Source organism: Dysidea avara, chromosome 7, assembly GCF_963678975.1.
Source record: "Dysidea avara chromosome 7, odDysAvar1.4, whole genome shotgun sequence".
Taxonomy (NCBI): Eukaryota; Metazoa; Porifera; class Demospongiae; order Dictyoceratida; family Dysideidae; genus Dysidea; species Dysidea avara.
In genome coordinates this window covers 35,533,528-35,551,021 of record NC_089278.1, presented here as the reverse complement: position 1 = coordinate 35,551,021, position 17,494 = coordinate 35,533,528, and the positions used below count along the sequence as shown (strand labels likewise).

General features: G+C 39.9%; 2 long non-coding RNA genes and 1 pseudogene across 3 annotated transcripts; 1 reads left to right on the top strand and 2 right to left on the bottom strand.

Moving 5' to 3' along the window:
- Window positions 1-4,766: 4,766 nt before the first annotated feature.
- LOC136260928 (mannosyl-oligosaccharide 1,2-alpha-mannosidase IA pseudogene) lies at window positions 4,767-6,838 on the bottom strand (annotated as a pseudogene).
- Window positions 6,839-6,932: 94 nt separating this feature from the next.
- Window positions 6,933-11,659, top strand: LOC136262279 (uncharacterized). 2 transcript variants are annotated; one of them, XR_010704161.1, is made up of 5 exons: window positions 6,933-7,051; window positions 8,867-9,064; window positions 10,724-10,829; window positions 10,877-10,905; window positions 10,951-11,659. It is a non-coding gene; the product is annotated as an uncharacterized lncRNA (long non-coding RNA). The 2 variants fall into 2 exon arrangements; XR_010704160.1 differs by lacking the exon at window positions 10,724-10,829.
- On the bottom strand, window positions 11,142-15,705 carry LOC136262280 (uncharacterized). Its single transcript, XR_010704162.1, has 3 exons — window positions 15,548-15,705; window positions 13,540-13,737; window positions 11,142-12,088 (listed from the first exon to the last, which is right to left on the bottom strand). It is a non-coding gene; the product is annotated as an uncharacterized lncRNA (long non-coding RNA).
- Window positions 15,706-17,494: the final 1,789 nt, after the last annotated feature.

Sequence of the window (17,494 nt, the reverse complement as noted above, 5' to 3'; positions counted from 1 at the left end):
TGTGATTGCTTTATTAGAGTGACTGCTCTATTAGAGTATCTCGATCTTAATCACGGTTTTCAGCCCCATGCACTCCAAGAAGGATAATTTCGCGTGATATCATTCTGAGGGGGGGCTTCAGCCTCCTAGCCCCCCTTTCCGCCGCCTATGGTAATGTCCAAATGCTGTAAAACAATAAGAAGTGAATATCCCTACTGTGCATTGAGTGTAGCACAGTAGGGATATTCACTTCTTATTGTTTTACAGTATTTGGACATTACGTACTACTCCGATCCAGCTTGTTTCAGTACTTTTTATTGCAGAATTATACACTGTCCCTAGTCTAATTTAAAATTCCAATTTTTTTCTTATACTTGTAATAATAGCTACCCTTGACTGATTTAGCAGTGGCGGATCTAGATGGGTTTCTGGGGTTTCGACAGAAACCCCCTTTTAAATTTAGCTCAGTGGAAGTCTAAACTACATAAAAGTTGTTGTACTGACAATTTGTCACATCAAACAACTATATACCACTGTATTTCAGTAGCATGCATGCAGCTGCACTTAACTGACACCATTTACAGTTATGAAACCTTCAGCAACACTTCACTTTTCATCTTCCTCTGCATTAAAAACGATCGAGATACTCTAATAGAGTAGTCAAGTAACTACTCTAATAGAGCAATCAAAGCTACAGCATATAGTCACCATCTTTGCCCAATAGTTAGCTATAGTATTTATAATTTAAAGCATTGGATTTATTGTAATTACTAACTAAAAGTAGCCTAAAATCCGATCTCAGAGCTTCTAAACTCTCAAAATTTACTGGAGAAATGTCATCAGATGCCTTATTCAGCTATATCAACTTTCAGAAACCCCCTTTTAAAAATCCTAGATCCGCCACTATTTAGGGATTAAATGTCCACTAGTATATCCACAGGTGTAGGTAGCACAGTAGGGATATTCACTTCTTATTGTTTTACAGTATTTGGACATTACGTACTACTCCGATCCAGCTTGTTTCAGTACTTTTTATTGCAGTACTATACACTGTCCCTAATCTAATTTAAAATTCCAAATTTTTTCTTATACTTGTTTATGAAGTTTATTTGCAAGCTCATGACCACTAAATATCTGCTGAGTTACTCACAGCACTATTATACTAGATTATGACACATACAATAACAACTGATCAGTGGGCGTGGCTCTACATAAGCCTGCAGACAATAATGGACGTGGATTCGTGCATACCTACGGACTGATGAATGGGCGTGGCTACCATATGTCTACAGAGATAGTAATTTACGTAAGTGGGCGTGGATTCGTGCATACCTACACACTGATGAATGGACGTGGCTACCATGTCTACAGACTGTAATTTACGTAAGAGGGCGTGGCTCACGAAAGAAGCAGAGCTACGCTATGACGTGTAGTAACACGTCCACTTTTAATTTAGCACGTGGGGTCAGACCCGAATAATCTGTAAAGTAGGACCTGGACGACCCGACTCGGTTTAACATTGTTACTAAACAAAGACTTACACATTGCTATATTTATTTATAATGTTTTTGAAGCAGGAGAACCTGCATCAAAGGTCTGTGGGCAATCTGTGCCCACAGCCAGAAATGTACAGCTATACATTAATTATAATTAACTACATTACAATTACTTAACTATATGTAGAGTAATATATGTACTTATTACTAATTTGTACATTAAATAGGGAGAAAATTGGTGGAGATTGGTTGTCTTGAGCATCGGTGGCATCGACATAAGAAATGAAATGAACAGGATTGATCAGAGTTGAAATTAACTGTAAAATGGTCCCATAGATGTTTTGTGAGCTTTTGTTTGATGACATAAGGTGGTAAAGATAAGTTTATAATAGGTAGATAGATGATTACAATTCAATTGAAATAGAAATGATGATGAGTGGCGGATACTGTCCTAGGATGGCATAGTTTTAAGTGACTTCCAGATCTAGTGTTGTTGGTGTTAAAAGAGATAAAATTTCTGATGTCAAAGTTGTCCGTTGGTGTGTTCAAGGATTTGATCAGAAACATTAAATCATTCGGTTCATATAGATGTACATTAACGGTAATAAATTTAGTTGTTGTAGCCTTGATTTATAAGATGACGAGTAGTCATTCAGTATGAATTTAGTAGCTCTACGCTGCACACGTTCCAGGGTAGTTATATCTCTTATTAGTTGAGGTCTCCATATTTGTGAGCAGTACATTATTTGCGATCTAACCAAGGAAATGTAGAGTTGTTTTTAGCTTCTATACAATTGACCCTAAACGTACATCTGATCAAGCCTAGAATCTGATATGCTTTAGTAGCGATAGTTTTATAGTGGTCTGCCCAATTGAGATTGTAGGAGAAAATAACACCAGGATCCTTGTGGTGTAAGAGTTGCTTTATAGGGATAAATTTATGTAGTTTGCTGTGAGTTGCTCTCTCTGATCTATATCAACAGCAAGTAATGTACACGTGTGTTTTTGGTGCAACCGGCGACAAATAACTAACATCTAACACTCTAGACTATACTAACTAATAGTCTATTAACACTCAGCGGCAGAACTTGACTGATGGCCATGGTAAAGAAGGATAAAAGGTAAGACAATAGCACAAGCATTGTATGCTTATCAATATACAAAAGGTTTTTTCTTAAGCGAACTAGAAACGTTTCTGCAAAAAAATTAGGGCTGTAGCTGTAGCCACTTTTCCGCTATGCTTGACTGAAGGTGTCAGGCAGGCAGGCAGGCAGGCAGGCAGGCAGGCAGGCAGGCAGGCAGGCAGGCAGGCAGGCAGGCAGGCAGGCAGGCAGGCAGGCAGGCAGGCAGGCAGGCAGGCAGGCAGGCAGGCAGGCAGGCAGGCAGGCAGGCAGGCAGGCAGGCAGGCAGGCAGGCAGGCAGGCAGGCAGGCAGGCAGGCAGGCAGGCAGGCAGGCAGGCAGGCAGGCAGGCAGGCAGGCAGGCAGGCAGGCAGGCAGGCAGGCAGGCAGGCAGGCAGGCAGGCAGGCAGGCAGGCAGGCAGGCAGGCAGGCAGGCAGGCAGGCAGGCAGGCAGGCAGGCAGGCAGGCAGGCAGGCAGGCAGGCAGGCAGGCAGGCAGGCAGGCAGGCAGGCAGGCAGGCAGGCAGGCAGGCAGGCAGGCAGGCAGGCAGGCAGGCAGGCAGGCAGGCAGGCAGGCAGGCAGGCAGGCAGGCAGGCAGGCAGGCAGGCAGGCAGGCAGGCAGGCAGGCAGGCAGGCAGGCAGGCAGGCAGGCAGGCAGGCAGGCAGGCAGGCAGGCAGGCAGGCAGGCAGGCAGGCAGGCAGGCAGGCAGGCAGGCAGGCAGGCAGGCAGGCAGGCAGGCAGGCAGGCAGGCAGGCAGGCAGGCAGGCAGGCAGGCAGGCAGGCAGGCAGGCAGGCAGGCAGGCAGGCAGGCAGGCAGGCAGGCAGGCAGGCAGGCAGGCAGGCAGGCAGGCAGGCAGGCAGGCAGGCAGGCAGGCAGGCAGGCAGGCAGGCAGGCAGGCAGGCAGGCAGGCAGGCAGGCAGGCAGGCAGGCAGGCAGGCAGGCAGGCAGGCAGGCAGGCAGGCAGGCAGGCAGGCAGGCAGGCAGGCAGGCAGGCAGGCAGGCAGGCAGGCAGGCAGGCAGGCAGGCAGGCAGGCAGGCAGGCAGGCAGGCAGGCAGGCAGGCAGGCAGGCAGGCAGGCAGGCAGGCAGGCAGGCAGGCAGGCAGGCAGGCAGGCAGGCAGGCAGGCAGGCAGGCAGGCAGAAAATTCTGTTGAATAATTAAAAAAAAAAATTCTGTAGCAACTTGTTGCAAACGTTTCGGGTCAATCTGAAGACACTTTTGGGCTTGGTTTTACCCAACCAATACTGTCATGTCATCGTGAGGAAAAATTGTGGCATGTTTTTGGGTTATATTATATCACGGATCGCCCCCATACCTTTGATGTCCCTAATATACAGTACTATCATTCTGTATGATGCTATCGTACTGTATGATACTATCATACTGTATGATACAGTACTACCATACTGTATGATACTATCGTAATGTATGATGTAGTTTGGTTACACCTAACCAATACTGCAAAAGCGTCAGGATGGTCTTGTGAAGCTGGGTGGTTTTTTTGAACAGAAAACCCAAATCTCCATTATCCCTAATATACGGTACCAGTATAACCCAGTTGGTTTATTTCCTTTAAATGATGGTATATAAAGAAACACACCAAGTTGTAAAATACCTTTATATTTGTGAGACAGAAAATAAAAGCAAAATTCTTCAACCAGCTAATATTACACTAGAGCCAATCAATCCATCCAGTTAATAAGACCCTATATTGCTATATGCCTTTGCAAAAACCTCTGCATACAAATTTTGTGTAGCCTACTAAAAAGGTGGACATCCAGTGGCTGTGTAGCATATAAGGTAAAAAGTTGCTTCCATAATTTAATGTATGGAATGTGTTTTAAATTGTAGGTTTATCAAAAAGCATTTTAAAATAAATAATCATGGAGTTTGGAGATGGAGAGTTCACAGTACTCCAGTGCTCTCAAATGTTTTGGGATTTATCATGAATTGCATGCATTCGTCAAGGTCTGGATTATGGTGTCATTTGAATGATATTACAATAAATTCCTTATAGTTTAGTTGAATCCTAAGACCGTAACTATTGAAGTGCATTCTATAATAAAGAACCTGCTCTGAAAATTTTATAATAATTTTACTTTCTGTAGTTGAGGTGCAGTGTATAATTTTTATCACTACTTTTGTAGTTCAGTTGAATAGAAACAGGCAATGTCAATATTAACACATTCTCCAGCTTAATTCTACAAATTTGTATGTTTTCACATATTAATTATATAAACCTGTTTAATAGCAAAATAAATTCTTTAAAAATGTTCATTGCTACCATAATACCATGTTGTTTATTTCTCCGTAACTTTGGGAACATCTGGTAGAATAGGTAGTGGATGAGCCTCAGTATTGAATACCCACTTGTCAAGACTTATCAACGAGTCGTCACAAAATATCAAATATAAATACTTGAGTGTCTCAGCTAGAAAAAAGCTCTGCTGCACATCATCTTTTGGTGAACGCTGGTCGTACACATCCTTTAGTCCACAAAAGCCAGTTTCAACTCGGCAATATTTGTCTATGGCCTGTATTGCATCCCACGCCCATTCACGATATTTGTTATCATGCATAATTCTCCAGAGGATAAAATAACTTTCTACTGTTTCTGGTCTCATAAAGTAACCCTTACTTTTCCCTATTATTGCCATTGTTTTATCTGACCCAAATGAGAATGTATCAGGGCCAATATGTGTAGCTGTACTGATGTATGACTCATGACAGGTGTTGGTAAGATCAGCACCAATTTGATAATGGTGTTTCCTTTCCTCAGGATTAGTAATATGTAGTGATGACAAAGCAAACATCCCACCTGCAAAACAAGCAAAATGGTCCATGCCAGGTTCAATCCGACCATTCTTATAGTTACCAATGTAAGCCAACCCATTAGCCGACTTTTTGAGCATTACACGTTCAATTGCTTTAATAGTTGTGAAGTACATTTCTTTAGCCTGTACATCTTTTTCACTGGTGCCGATCCAAGATTTTAGCAAGTACTCAAAGAAACTATCCCCTAGTGCCCCCATTGAAACATGCCTTGAACCCCAGTTTCCTGTACGGGGATTTAAGTAATTGTAATATAGTCCATCACGTTTCTCAACATCTTGTAACACTTGACGAATACGTTGCACTTTCTGCAAGTATAATGGACTGATGTTAGATAAGTACTGAAATTCAAGATGAAAAGTTCCAAATTCTGCCAAGATAGAACAGCCCCCAGATGCCCACCCCCAATTACGTGAGCTTCCTGTCTTTAAATTTAGAATGTCATTGGGTATCCCAGTGGGGGTATTAAATGCTGGCAACAGCTTATCAACAATTTGTACAGCTTTAATTTTGTATATCTCATCTTTGGTCAAAGCATATAGGCTCAAGAGTCCACCGACAAACCTAATATTTATTTCAAACACTGAAACATCAGTGGATGCTGATTTGAAGTCAAAAGAATGAGCTATCCACTCGCGTGCCATCTTGTATTCATTATGCAGTCCCATAATATAGAGAGTATCGGCACCATCAATTATCGTAGCACCAAGGGCACTCTGTCCAAAAATGCCAGCTGAATGGCCTGACTTGGAAAGGGGCTTTAGCTCATTCTGTCCCCAAGCATACTTGACATTAGTATTCCAAGAATGTAACATTATTTCTTTGACCTTTTCTCTTTGTTTAGTGGAGATGGGATCAGAATTTCCTGGATCAATAGGCTCATATTTCCTCTCATCTGGTAAATCAACATTAGTTTGCTCCTCTTCAATCTGATGATCATCAGGATCTTCTCTATCACTTTCAACTTCTTCCTGTCGCATCTCCACTTCATCAACAGGATTTCCGACCTTTGTATTGTCTACTTTGACAGCTTGTTTGCTATCTATGGTATTATCAAATGTGTTATCAGAGTTCACAGATGGCACATATTTCATATCCAAATGGTCACCAACTCTATCATCAGTTCCTGCTGATCTGGCATGACCTCTGGTAAGTAATACACACATCCAAGGAAAACAATCACAAACACTGCTAGAACCGCGAGTAGTAGATGTCTCCCCCTCCAGTTAAATCTTCTTGTACTGGCAGGAAACTGAGGCTTGCCACCAGAGGAATGATACACAGGAAGTTGGGCCATAGTCCGGCAGGCTCACTGACTGCCGATCTCGAATCCTGGCGAAGACTACTTCGTAGTACTAGTAAGTCTACTAAGCTACATTCGTCGAAGCATTAGCCACGGCTTTGTCGACTTACTGGGACTTACCCGGGTAGTCACTATTAATGGGTAACGCTATATTCCCCCAACTTGATGTGGCGCCTCAAAATAATAACGCACTTTGTAAGCGCTTAGTCATTAGAGTGCTCCTTTAATACACTACGCCTGCTACGCTGCAGCGCTGGATGTCAGGGGGGTGTATTATCTACGATGCCAGCATAGACTACTTCGGACTTCGCTAGAGATGGTAAGCAGGGTATACTAACATATATGACAGTAGTTTCGTGAGTTGCTAGATACACTACACTGTAAACCAGAAAGTAAAATACGAGTGGGAGGGGGGGAGAAGGAATGCAAGGTGCTGACCCGTAGTAATATGGTAGATCTGTAGCTGCAGTCAAAGGCTAAGGCTGCTAAGTTTGTGCTACAGTCAAGGATGAAGTCTGAAACCCACAATTGAAAAGTGCTTACTTGAAGTTCCACATTGGGGAAAATTTTGACTGGACAATAGTCTGATGGCAGTTGCAGATATTCCTGTGTCTATGTGACACCCCTGTTAGGAAATGTTCTATAAAGTGTGTATGCTAGAATGCAACCTTGCTAATACAATGGAGCGTAACTACTAACTCACTATTACAATGTGGTCTTTGTATGGGAAGCAGTGACTAAACTGAGGCATATACTTCATGACTTCATTAATAAGACCATCACATTGTAGTGATTGCACTGTAGGTCCAGAAGGTATCTAAGATGCACATTAGCAAGACCACGTAATTGTATCCTGGTGGTTCCCGATACAAGGAACTAGGGCTGAAATGATCATGGATTTTTAGTATTCGAGTACTCTCTAGCATTAATGATCGAGTAATCACGAATACTTACCATACCTATATTGAAGCATATCATATGCAGTTTAAAGCTTTTAAGTAACAGCGATGATAAATACGCTATATTAAAGTACCCAGTAAATGTTCCTGACAACCAAAATGCTTCAATCAAACTCCACACTGTCACTGCCAGATAACAAATGCATCATGTGAGCTCATTAATATTGGATCACATGATCTCAACGAGTACTCCAATACCAATTTTACTATCCAAATTCTAATATCCTTAATTAGTACTCATTTATTTATTTTAGCCATACAATGAACTGTGCAACTACCTTCTTCATACAACATGCATTATATGTGGAGCATTGCAAATGCAAGTAAAGTGTACGTATATAGTACACTACAATTTCCTTACATCAAATTAAGCAAGAGTTCGTAATATAATTATACTGAGGAGAGTATTCTACTCTCGTATACACCTGTAGAAAGACATATCACGATGGTACTGTGTCTTTTTGTAATTAATATTGATTGTACGCATGCCAGCAATGTCACTAGCAACTAAACTAACTCAAGCTCCTCAGTGTTTCTCACCAAACTACAAGTGTACCTTCTTGTCATGGGTTTAGACAATTGCTTATATATAGGCATTTGTTGCTTGACCATTCACAGCTGTCTTGAGCGACACAGTACTTTATGGGTTCTTGTATGTCACAAACCACACTTACTGTAGTCGTTACATCATCACTTTAAAATATGCTCTTCTACAGGGGTATATGAGAGTAGGACACTCCTCCTCAATAATTATGTTATAAACTCTTGCATTACGTAAGTCACTTACCATATATTAAAAGAAGCAAAGTATGACTATGTGAGGTGGTCTTATTGTGGTCATGAAGTACACCTTAGCTACAGTATGTTTGGAACCAGCATGGTCACTATAATTTGTGTGTGTGTATGTGTGTGTGTGTGCTTAGCGGTTTTGAGGTCGTTGTGGAAGTTTGGATTCCACGACCTCTCATTGTGAGACCTGGACAGTCCTCCTGTGGGTTACTAGCCCTGTCCCAGGAGGATTTTCCTGCACAAGGATCAAGTGTCTGAGGTGCACAGGCATCCCAGTGCTGGCTCACTGGGCGGCAATAGCTGTGTTAGTACGGCTGCCAAAGACTTTGCTTCTTTTGCTTTTTGTGTGTGCATCTATGTATATGTACAAATTTATTTTCTTATAGAATAATTTCTTTGGTGACCAAGTTGTCACAGATGATAACGTGCTCAATATGGAGTCCCCACAATTCATCACACTACAATGGACCAGAGATGGGACAGTACTCAGTAAGACTGGAACACTCTAAGGGTCTGTGCTACTGGATCATACTGCTGTGCTGTGAATGGTATCATTGTCCATTGTGCTCATATTGATGTGCAAGGTGAGTAGTGTAACGAAATCATTCCAAGGGTCTTAAAGTTATGTAGTCTTGTCTGGAGAACGACAGTTATCATACAGCAATACAGATATAGTTAAGAAAAGTGACAGTTTAGTATAACACCTATGCCTCCTTGTAATCTATCTTACTGTAATACTCTTTGGTGTGAAAAAGTTTAGCCCCTTTAACTTTATTGTATTTGTGTGAAAACCATTGATCTACGCACATGAATAGATTGTGAGATACACAATTTCAAAAGTTTTAACTTGTGATGGCCAAAAGCTCTGAATTTGAAATTTTAACCATGGATGCAGCCAATCATAGTGTTTAGTTCACGGCCAGTTAGCTACTGACGTAGCCATAATTTTGTGATTTTGAGCTGAAGTATTCACAATGGTATTATCTTTAACACAAGCATATCACTATGGGGTGGCAATTGGTATATGAATAGAATATATGGCCAAGTATGTCATATAGACTGGTCTCAAGCCCAACTGTGCCACTGAAAGTGAAAGAAAAGTATGTATAAAACAACTGGGCAACTGTGCAATGGTGTCTACGTTTCTAGCCTCGTGTTCCAGCTGGCCAGTAGCAGTTCAAGGTGTCAGATCATTTCTAGCTCATAAAAAGCAGCCAGAGCAAATCAGTGGCAGCATTTCTGTGGTGTACATAGTGTATTTCAAGGTGAAAATTGAACTTCAGTGGTGTGTGCATAGATCAACTATTGGGTTAATGTATTTGCTCTATTGAATATACGTACAGTAGGACCCCAAACTCCCAGGAATGGGGACCACTTTGTATTCAGATGACTACACATTTGTTGTGTGAAAAGTCTATATTACTTAATGTATCCTGCAGCAGTGAAAATCTTCCCCCTTGAAATTTTGGATGGTGCAATCTCCCCCTAGAAAAAAACCTTCAATACAGTAACACAAATTATGTACAGCATTTCAATCTTATCTGGACAATACTGTACAGTGGCCTCAGTTATTCAAAAACCACCTGGGTGCCCCTTAACTAGGAAATTTTTCATGGATAGCTGCCAATCCACAAAATTTTCCCCTTGAAAATAACTAGTGATGTGCAATATATCGATAATATTGCATATCACGATAAATTTCTATATCATGAATTATGATAAAATTATATCGTGATGCATAACGATGCACCACTTTTTACACAAAGTTTACTGATAATGATATTTAAGACAGTACAGCAGAGTTTATAGAGACTTCCAGGAGGTTAGGTGGGATTTTGTAGAATTCTATTGTTACTTTTCACATAGGTTCAAGTGCTAAAATCTCATTGTAGTAATTTATCACCATGCCTTCATGCAGATTTTTATATCATGATAATTTATCGTATCGTGATAAAAAAGTTTGCAATAATCATGATAGGTGATATACAAAATATTCGCACAACACTAATAATAACCCACTATACTGTATGGTTAAATGGTTACCACATGATATGGTTTGTGAATTGCTGAATGTTACTTGCTGTCACCAAAAATAGACAGCTGTTTATTCAACCTATCTGTTTTATTGTATTCTTTTGATATGTAAATACGTACTTCACATACGTTGCACATGTGTGTGTGTGTGTTTTCAGTATTGTACGAGTGAAATATTAGTGTATTAGTGACATTTGAACCAATTTTAGTATTCTCCTTGATGAAAGAACAATATTGTATCAGACATGAAGTACAATACTGAATAACACTCTGGTGATGCATTCACTGCCAATGTGAAAAAGTCATGCAGTAAAAGTACAGTTGAATTTGCTATGTATAGTTTACTGTAAATCTGTTTATAGGTGACAAGCCTGTGGATCAGCTACCTAAGGTTAGCCTAGAATACATTGGTTTAGCTGTTAGATTTTTCCAACAGCAATTACTAGTGACTATTCTTCACAAATTCTTAAGTGAAGCTGACAGGAGAGTTGTAGCTATGAAGCCTGATGGCAATTGTTGTTATAGGACTGTCCACTCCTTACCAACTATTTGAGAACACCAGACACAACATGATCCATCCACTAAGTGAGTCAAAATCGGATCTACAATACCCAGCGTTTCCAGAACTACATCAATTTATTCCTTGCTAAAACCCAATGACTTTGAATTTGTACTATGAAAACTGTCAATAGTCGTTTTGATGTCATCATATCATTCAAAAGTGGCAACAACACAACTGTATTGTAAGATGATCAGAGTGAATTGATTGACTCAACTGATTAGAGCAAGGAATTCACTGGTTGACAAGTTTCACCATGTACTTTAAAATATAACTACATATTGATATCATAGCTGAAATATTTTGCAAATCGTCACCCTCAAAAATTTTGAGGGGGGAAATTTTTGCTTCTGCAGGATGCAGTAATGCTATTTTGTGAAGTTCGAGGGGGGAAATTTTCGTGGATAGGCAGGATAGCTGCCGATCCACAAATTCGTAAAAATTTTCCCCCTCAGAAAAACACTATATGGTATTTTCTAAAATCCTTATTTACCAGATCGAGGTATGGCATGTAAGTACTGGAACCTTTACTTCTAAGTGCCTGAGTTCATCACTAAATAGTCTTTGTGGTAACTAAAACTGAATAATAACCAATTGCTACACATCGGGTTGGGTTGTATACCCAATACAGAGAAACCTCATTAGTAGTGTAATCTGTAGGACACAAAATAAGCTCCTTATTGAGATTTTTGGACAAACCAACAGCTATGTATGTGATCAAAATTTGGTCATGTTGGTGCATTTATGCATTCAGACTGTTAAAAAATATAGCAACTTAAATTTCAGTTCATTGTACGTACGCATGTATATAGGACTGTACAGTCTTGAGGTAGCAGTACGCAGTGGCTAGTAGAGTACAGATTTACTGATGTATGTAGCAGTCCCTGTAGCATGACTTCTTATGTTGTCTCTTAATGGATGGAGTACAAAGTAGCAGTGTACGTAACACCAGTTCTCAAAGTTCTCTTTAATTATCAGCTATTGATTCAACTCCATCAAGCTCATAACATCTTTGCTGTGATAAAAAAGTAAAGAATTACAGTAAAAATTCACCCACAGTTTGACGTACGTAGCAATGTAAACAGAGTAAAAATAAAATGGTTATGTTGTTACAGTTGTGACATTCAATACATGATGACACTGACATACCATATATGTAGTGCTAATATTGACAATGGAAAGTTTGACATATTGGATGATTGAGCATGTTGAACAAAAATAATCAAAGTAGTCAAAATTTCGGATGTTAAACTTTCACACTATAGGGCAGATTGCATAATGAATTTAGATATGACACTGGAAATAAAAATGCCTCAGTATGGAGTACAAAAACATGAAGTATTTATATCCTCATAGGGTTATTGAAGTATTTGCTGAAATGCAAATAAGCACAAAAGATTATCAGGCCTAGGTTCAATACTTCTTGTGATTTTGTATGAACTGTGGTCATGTATATATGCACGTGAGATATTATTGTAATGAAATAGCCTATGCTTTCATCCCTGCATGCTGTGAAGACAATCATGTGTGCAGTTTGGGGCATGAATTGGGTAATCACCAGTGTCCAGATAAACCATACATGCAGGTATACACAACCGCACTACACATTTCATACAGAATTGTATGGGGTTAAATAAATTACAATGAAACCTGTTTAATCGTTATGGACAAATATGTGTCATTTGTGTACAAAGATACCATGACTGTATCCCCTCTCCCAGAGTGCTGTTCTTCACCCCTGACATGAGTAGTCAGGCCTTCATTTAGAAAATGACTTAAGGGAGGGAAAAATACAGTTTTGTCAGAATAAGGGGGGGGTGGAAATATAGGAGAGCTAAGCTCCCCCATATCTCACAATACAGATGCATTATGAACAGCAAAAGCAACATTACAACGAATAAAATTATAGCTGAACTTATGTTTAAACTATGCCTAATCCAAGACACATTGACTTGCTCGACCAAAACTTCTATAATCAAGTGCCCTTCGCATCATGTGACGTCATAGTTTAGTACCTGCTCCACAGATGGCATGGCGAAAAGGCAAACATCTTTCACAGAGTATGGATGGGTAAAAGATGGAATATCAAATACAGCTAGAGTAAGTGAAAACTTGCCACCAAATTCAATCTCAGAGTACTAATTTCTCAAAATTTCCTGGGGGGGCATGCCCCCAGACCCCCCTAGATAGCTCGTGCTTTGCACTTCGCCAAGTGTGCTCTGCACACTGTGAAGTCATTTCTACCAGTGTGCCCCCCCCCCACTAGCAAAATCCTATAAATCCGCCTCTGGAGCCCCCCCCCCCCTACTTTTTGATAGCTGTCTCTGCCCCTGGGGGGGGGCAATACTGTAAACATCTGTGTGCATACTTTTATGGGCATGGCAGCTAGGAGCAGGAAAAATATTTGCATTTTAGACTCTTATATGTACACTGCTACTGAGGTACTTGTGAAGTTACACTACTCACCTTGCACATCAATATAAGCATAATGGACGTTGATGCCATTCACAGCACAGCAGTATGATCCAGTAGCACAGACCCTTAGAGTGTTCCAGTCTTACTGAGTACTGTCCCATCTCTGGTCCACTGTAGTGTGATGAATTGTGGGGACTCCATATTGAGCATGTTATCATCTGTGACAACTTGGTCACCAAAGAAATTATTCTATAAGAAAATAAATTTGTACATATACATAGATGCACACACAAAAAGCAAAAAAAGCAAAGTCTTCGGCAGCCGTACTAACACAGCTATTGCCGCCCAGTGAGCCAGCACTGGGATGCCTGTGCACCTCAGACACTTGATCCTTGTGCAGGAAAATCCTCCTGGGACAGGGCTAGTAACCCACAGGAGGACTGTCCAGGTCTCACAATGAGAGGTCGTGGAATCCAAACTTCCACAACGACCTCAAAACCGCTAAGCACACACACACATACACACACACAAATTATAGTGACCATGCTGGTTCCAAACATACTGTAGCTAAGGTGTACTTCATGACCACAATAAGACCACCTCACATAGTCATACTTTGCTTCTTTTAATATATGGTAAGTGACTTACGTAATGCAAGAGTTTATAACATAATTATTGAGGAGTGTCCTACTCTCATATACCCCTGTAGAAGAGCATATTTTAAAGTGATGATGTAACGACTACAGTAAGTGTGGTTTGTGACATACAAGAACCCATAAAGTACTGTGTCGCTCAAGACAGCTGTGAATGGTCAAGCAACAAATGCCTATATATAAGCAATTGTCTAAACCCATGACAAGAAGGTACACTTGTAGTTTGGTGAGAAACACTGAGGAGCTTGAGTTAGTTTAGTTGCTAGTGACATTGCTGGCATGCGTACAATCAATATTAATTACAAAAAGACACAGTACCATCGTGATATGTCTTTCTACAGGTGTATACGAGAGTAGAATACTCTCCTCAGTATAATTATATTACGAACTCTTGCTTAATTTGATGTAAGGAAATTGTAGTGTACTATATACGTACACTTTACTTGCATTTGCAATGCTCCACATATAATGCATGTTGTATGAAGAAGGTAGTTGCACAGTTCATTGTATGGCTAAAATAAATAAATGAGTACTAATTAAGGATATTAGAATTTTGATAGTAAAATTGGTATTGGAGTACTCGTTGAGATCATGTGATCCAATATTAATGAGCTCACATGATGCATTTGTTATCTGGCAGTGACGGTGAGGAGTTTGATTGAAGCATTTTGGTTGTCAGGAACATTTACTGGGTACTTTAATACAGCGTATTTATCATCGCTGTTACTTAAAAGCTTTAAACTGCATATGATATGCTTCAATATAGGTATGGTAAGTATTCGTGATTACTCGATCATTAATGCTAGAGAGTACTCGAATACTAAAAATCCATGATCATTTCAGCCCTAGTTCCTTGTATCGGGAACCACCAGGATACAATTACGTGGTCTTGCTAATGTGCATCTTAGCTACCTTCTGGACCTACAGTGCAATCACTACAATGTGATGGTCTTATTAATGAAGTCATGAAGTATATGCCTCAGTTTAGTCACTGCTTCCCATACAAAGACCACATTGTAATAGTGAGTTAGTATTTACGCTCCATTGTATTAGCAAGGTTGCATTCTAGCATACACACTTTATAGAACATTTCCTAACAGGGGTGTCACATAGACACAGGAATATCTGCAACTGCCATCAGACTATTGTCCAGTCAAAATTTTCCCCAATGTGGAACTTCAAGTAAGCACTTTTCAATTGTGGGTTTCAGACTTCATCCTTGACTGTAGCACAAACTTAGCAGCCTTAGCCTTTGACTGCAGCTACAGATCTACCATATTACTACGGGTCAGCACCTTGCATTCCTTCTCCCCCCCTCCCACTCGTATTTTACTTTCTGGTTTACAGTGTAGTGTATCTAGCAACTCACGAAACTACTGTCATATATGTTGGTATACCCTGCTTACCATCTCTAGCGAAGTCCGAAGTAGTCTATGCTGGCATCATAGATAATACACCCCCCTGACATCCAGCGCTGCAGCGTAGTGTATTAAAGGAGCACTCTAATGACTAAGCGCTTACAAAGTGCGTTATTATTTTGAGGCGCCACATCAAGTTGGGTGAATATAGCGTTACCCACTATTAATTTTAGAGTCGTTGACATTAATTGAACGCGCACCCTCCCTAGATAGCTGTAAGCGCGTGCGCCTGTTTATTATAGTGCATCATAGCATAGATTCATTCTACTAGGATTCTACCATAGTAGTGGTGTCTATTATCTATGATTCTACCATAGTAGTGGTGTCTATCATCTATGATTCTACTAGCTGGTTAGCAGTGTTGGGAGTAACGCGTTACTTATGTAACGCGTTACGTAATATTATTACTTTTGTGGTAACAAAGTAATATAACGAAATACGCTATAAAAACAGGTAATATAACGCAAGCTACTTTACTTACAAATATAACGCGTTACCTAAGTAATATAGTTACTATAACGAGTCTAATATTACGTAATATTATTACTACAAGTAACGAAGTTACTAATCTCGTTAGTTATCCTCAGAGTAACGGCTAGCCACAACGAAGTAACGAGGCCTACTGAATGAAGCTTATTCACCAGCTTCTTACTTATAACCAAAATTTGCATATTGTCCAACAACGCAATCATGTCACGTGATAAGGTGGTAGTTTCACACGTGACAGCTTAAGGCTGTGGACACAAAGTAATATAATATGTAATATTATTACAGTTACTTTATTTTATGGGTAATATGTAACTGTAACTAAATAGTTCAGTTGCAAGTAATATGTAATATGTAACTAGTTACTTTTACAAAGTAACTTGCCCAACACTGCTGGTTAGTACAAAACTAATTACATATCCAGTCTGACTACTATAAGGGAAAAAAATTAAGAGCCAATCATAGTTTGCATGTAGCTGATAATGTGGCCCACTTTATTTTAGAGATGAATAAGTAAAAAACTAGCCTGATAGCTAGCTAAATTTCCTATTTATGCTCTCGAAAGATCGTACTACTGTGCCTGGCTTTTGCATAGATCATATTTCTTTGCACGATGTATGGGCTTACCATCAACTTGTTGGTAAATAAACTAAATGTAATTATAAGCTATACAACCACAAAGATAATAATATAAAACACTTAAACAGTGGGCAGAGAGGCAAACTCTCCCCAGTCCTGGGATGATGGGGGTACCCCCATCTTGTAGCCCAGGCCACATAAATGACTATAACAACTAAGAAGTTCCAAGAGTATGTTGTTGATGTTTCAAGCACTAGCTCCTCTTTACTGCAACAGTGCGTGCCAGTGACTACTATCTGGCTTTCATTTCTACTTTAAATTCACAGGCTTAAGAAAATTTTCTTTCTGACATTGTTTTATTTGCAAATAATTCTAATTGGACTATACTAGCTACAAAACGTTACTTGTATAGCTACGTATGTTAGGTCACCCACCTATTACTTTAGCATAACTAAGCTGCAAAGTGAAGCTGAAAACTCCATGGTACAATATTGTTAATTATTTTTTGCCACTTCATCTTGAAATTGTGCTGGCACTATGTGCTGATGTCTTACTGGCAGCATGCTGGCAGATATTCTATATTTGCAGTATTAGACAGATTGCTACTCTAATTATGCATATTGACTCAAATGCTCATAATTGCACAATCATGTACCGGCGTATATATTGTATTATGTGAATAATACTGTGTGTGTCCTACCGTACGCAAGGAAATTTTGACGTCAAAAACTTTTGACGAATTTGACAAATCGGTTTAAATTCCTCAAATGTTTATAAGCGCGCTTAAAAGTACAGGTTTTGCCTACAATTTCTTGATTTTCGTCAACATTTTATTTGTCAAATCTGCTGAAGTCTGAATTTGTTAAATTT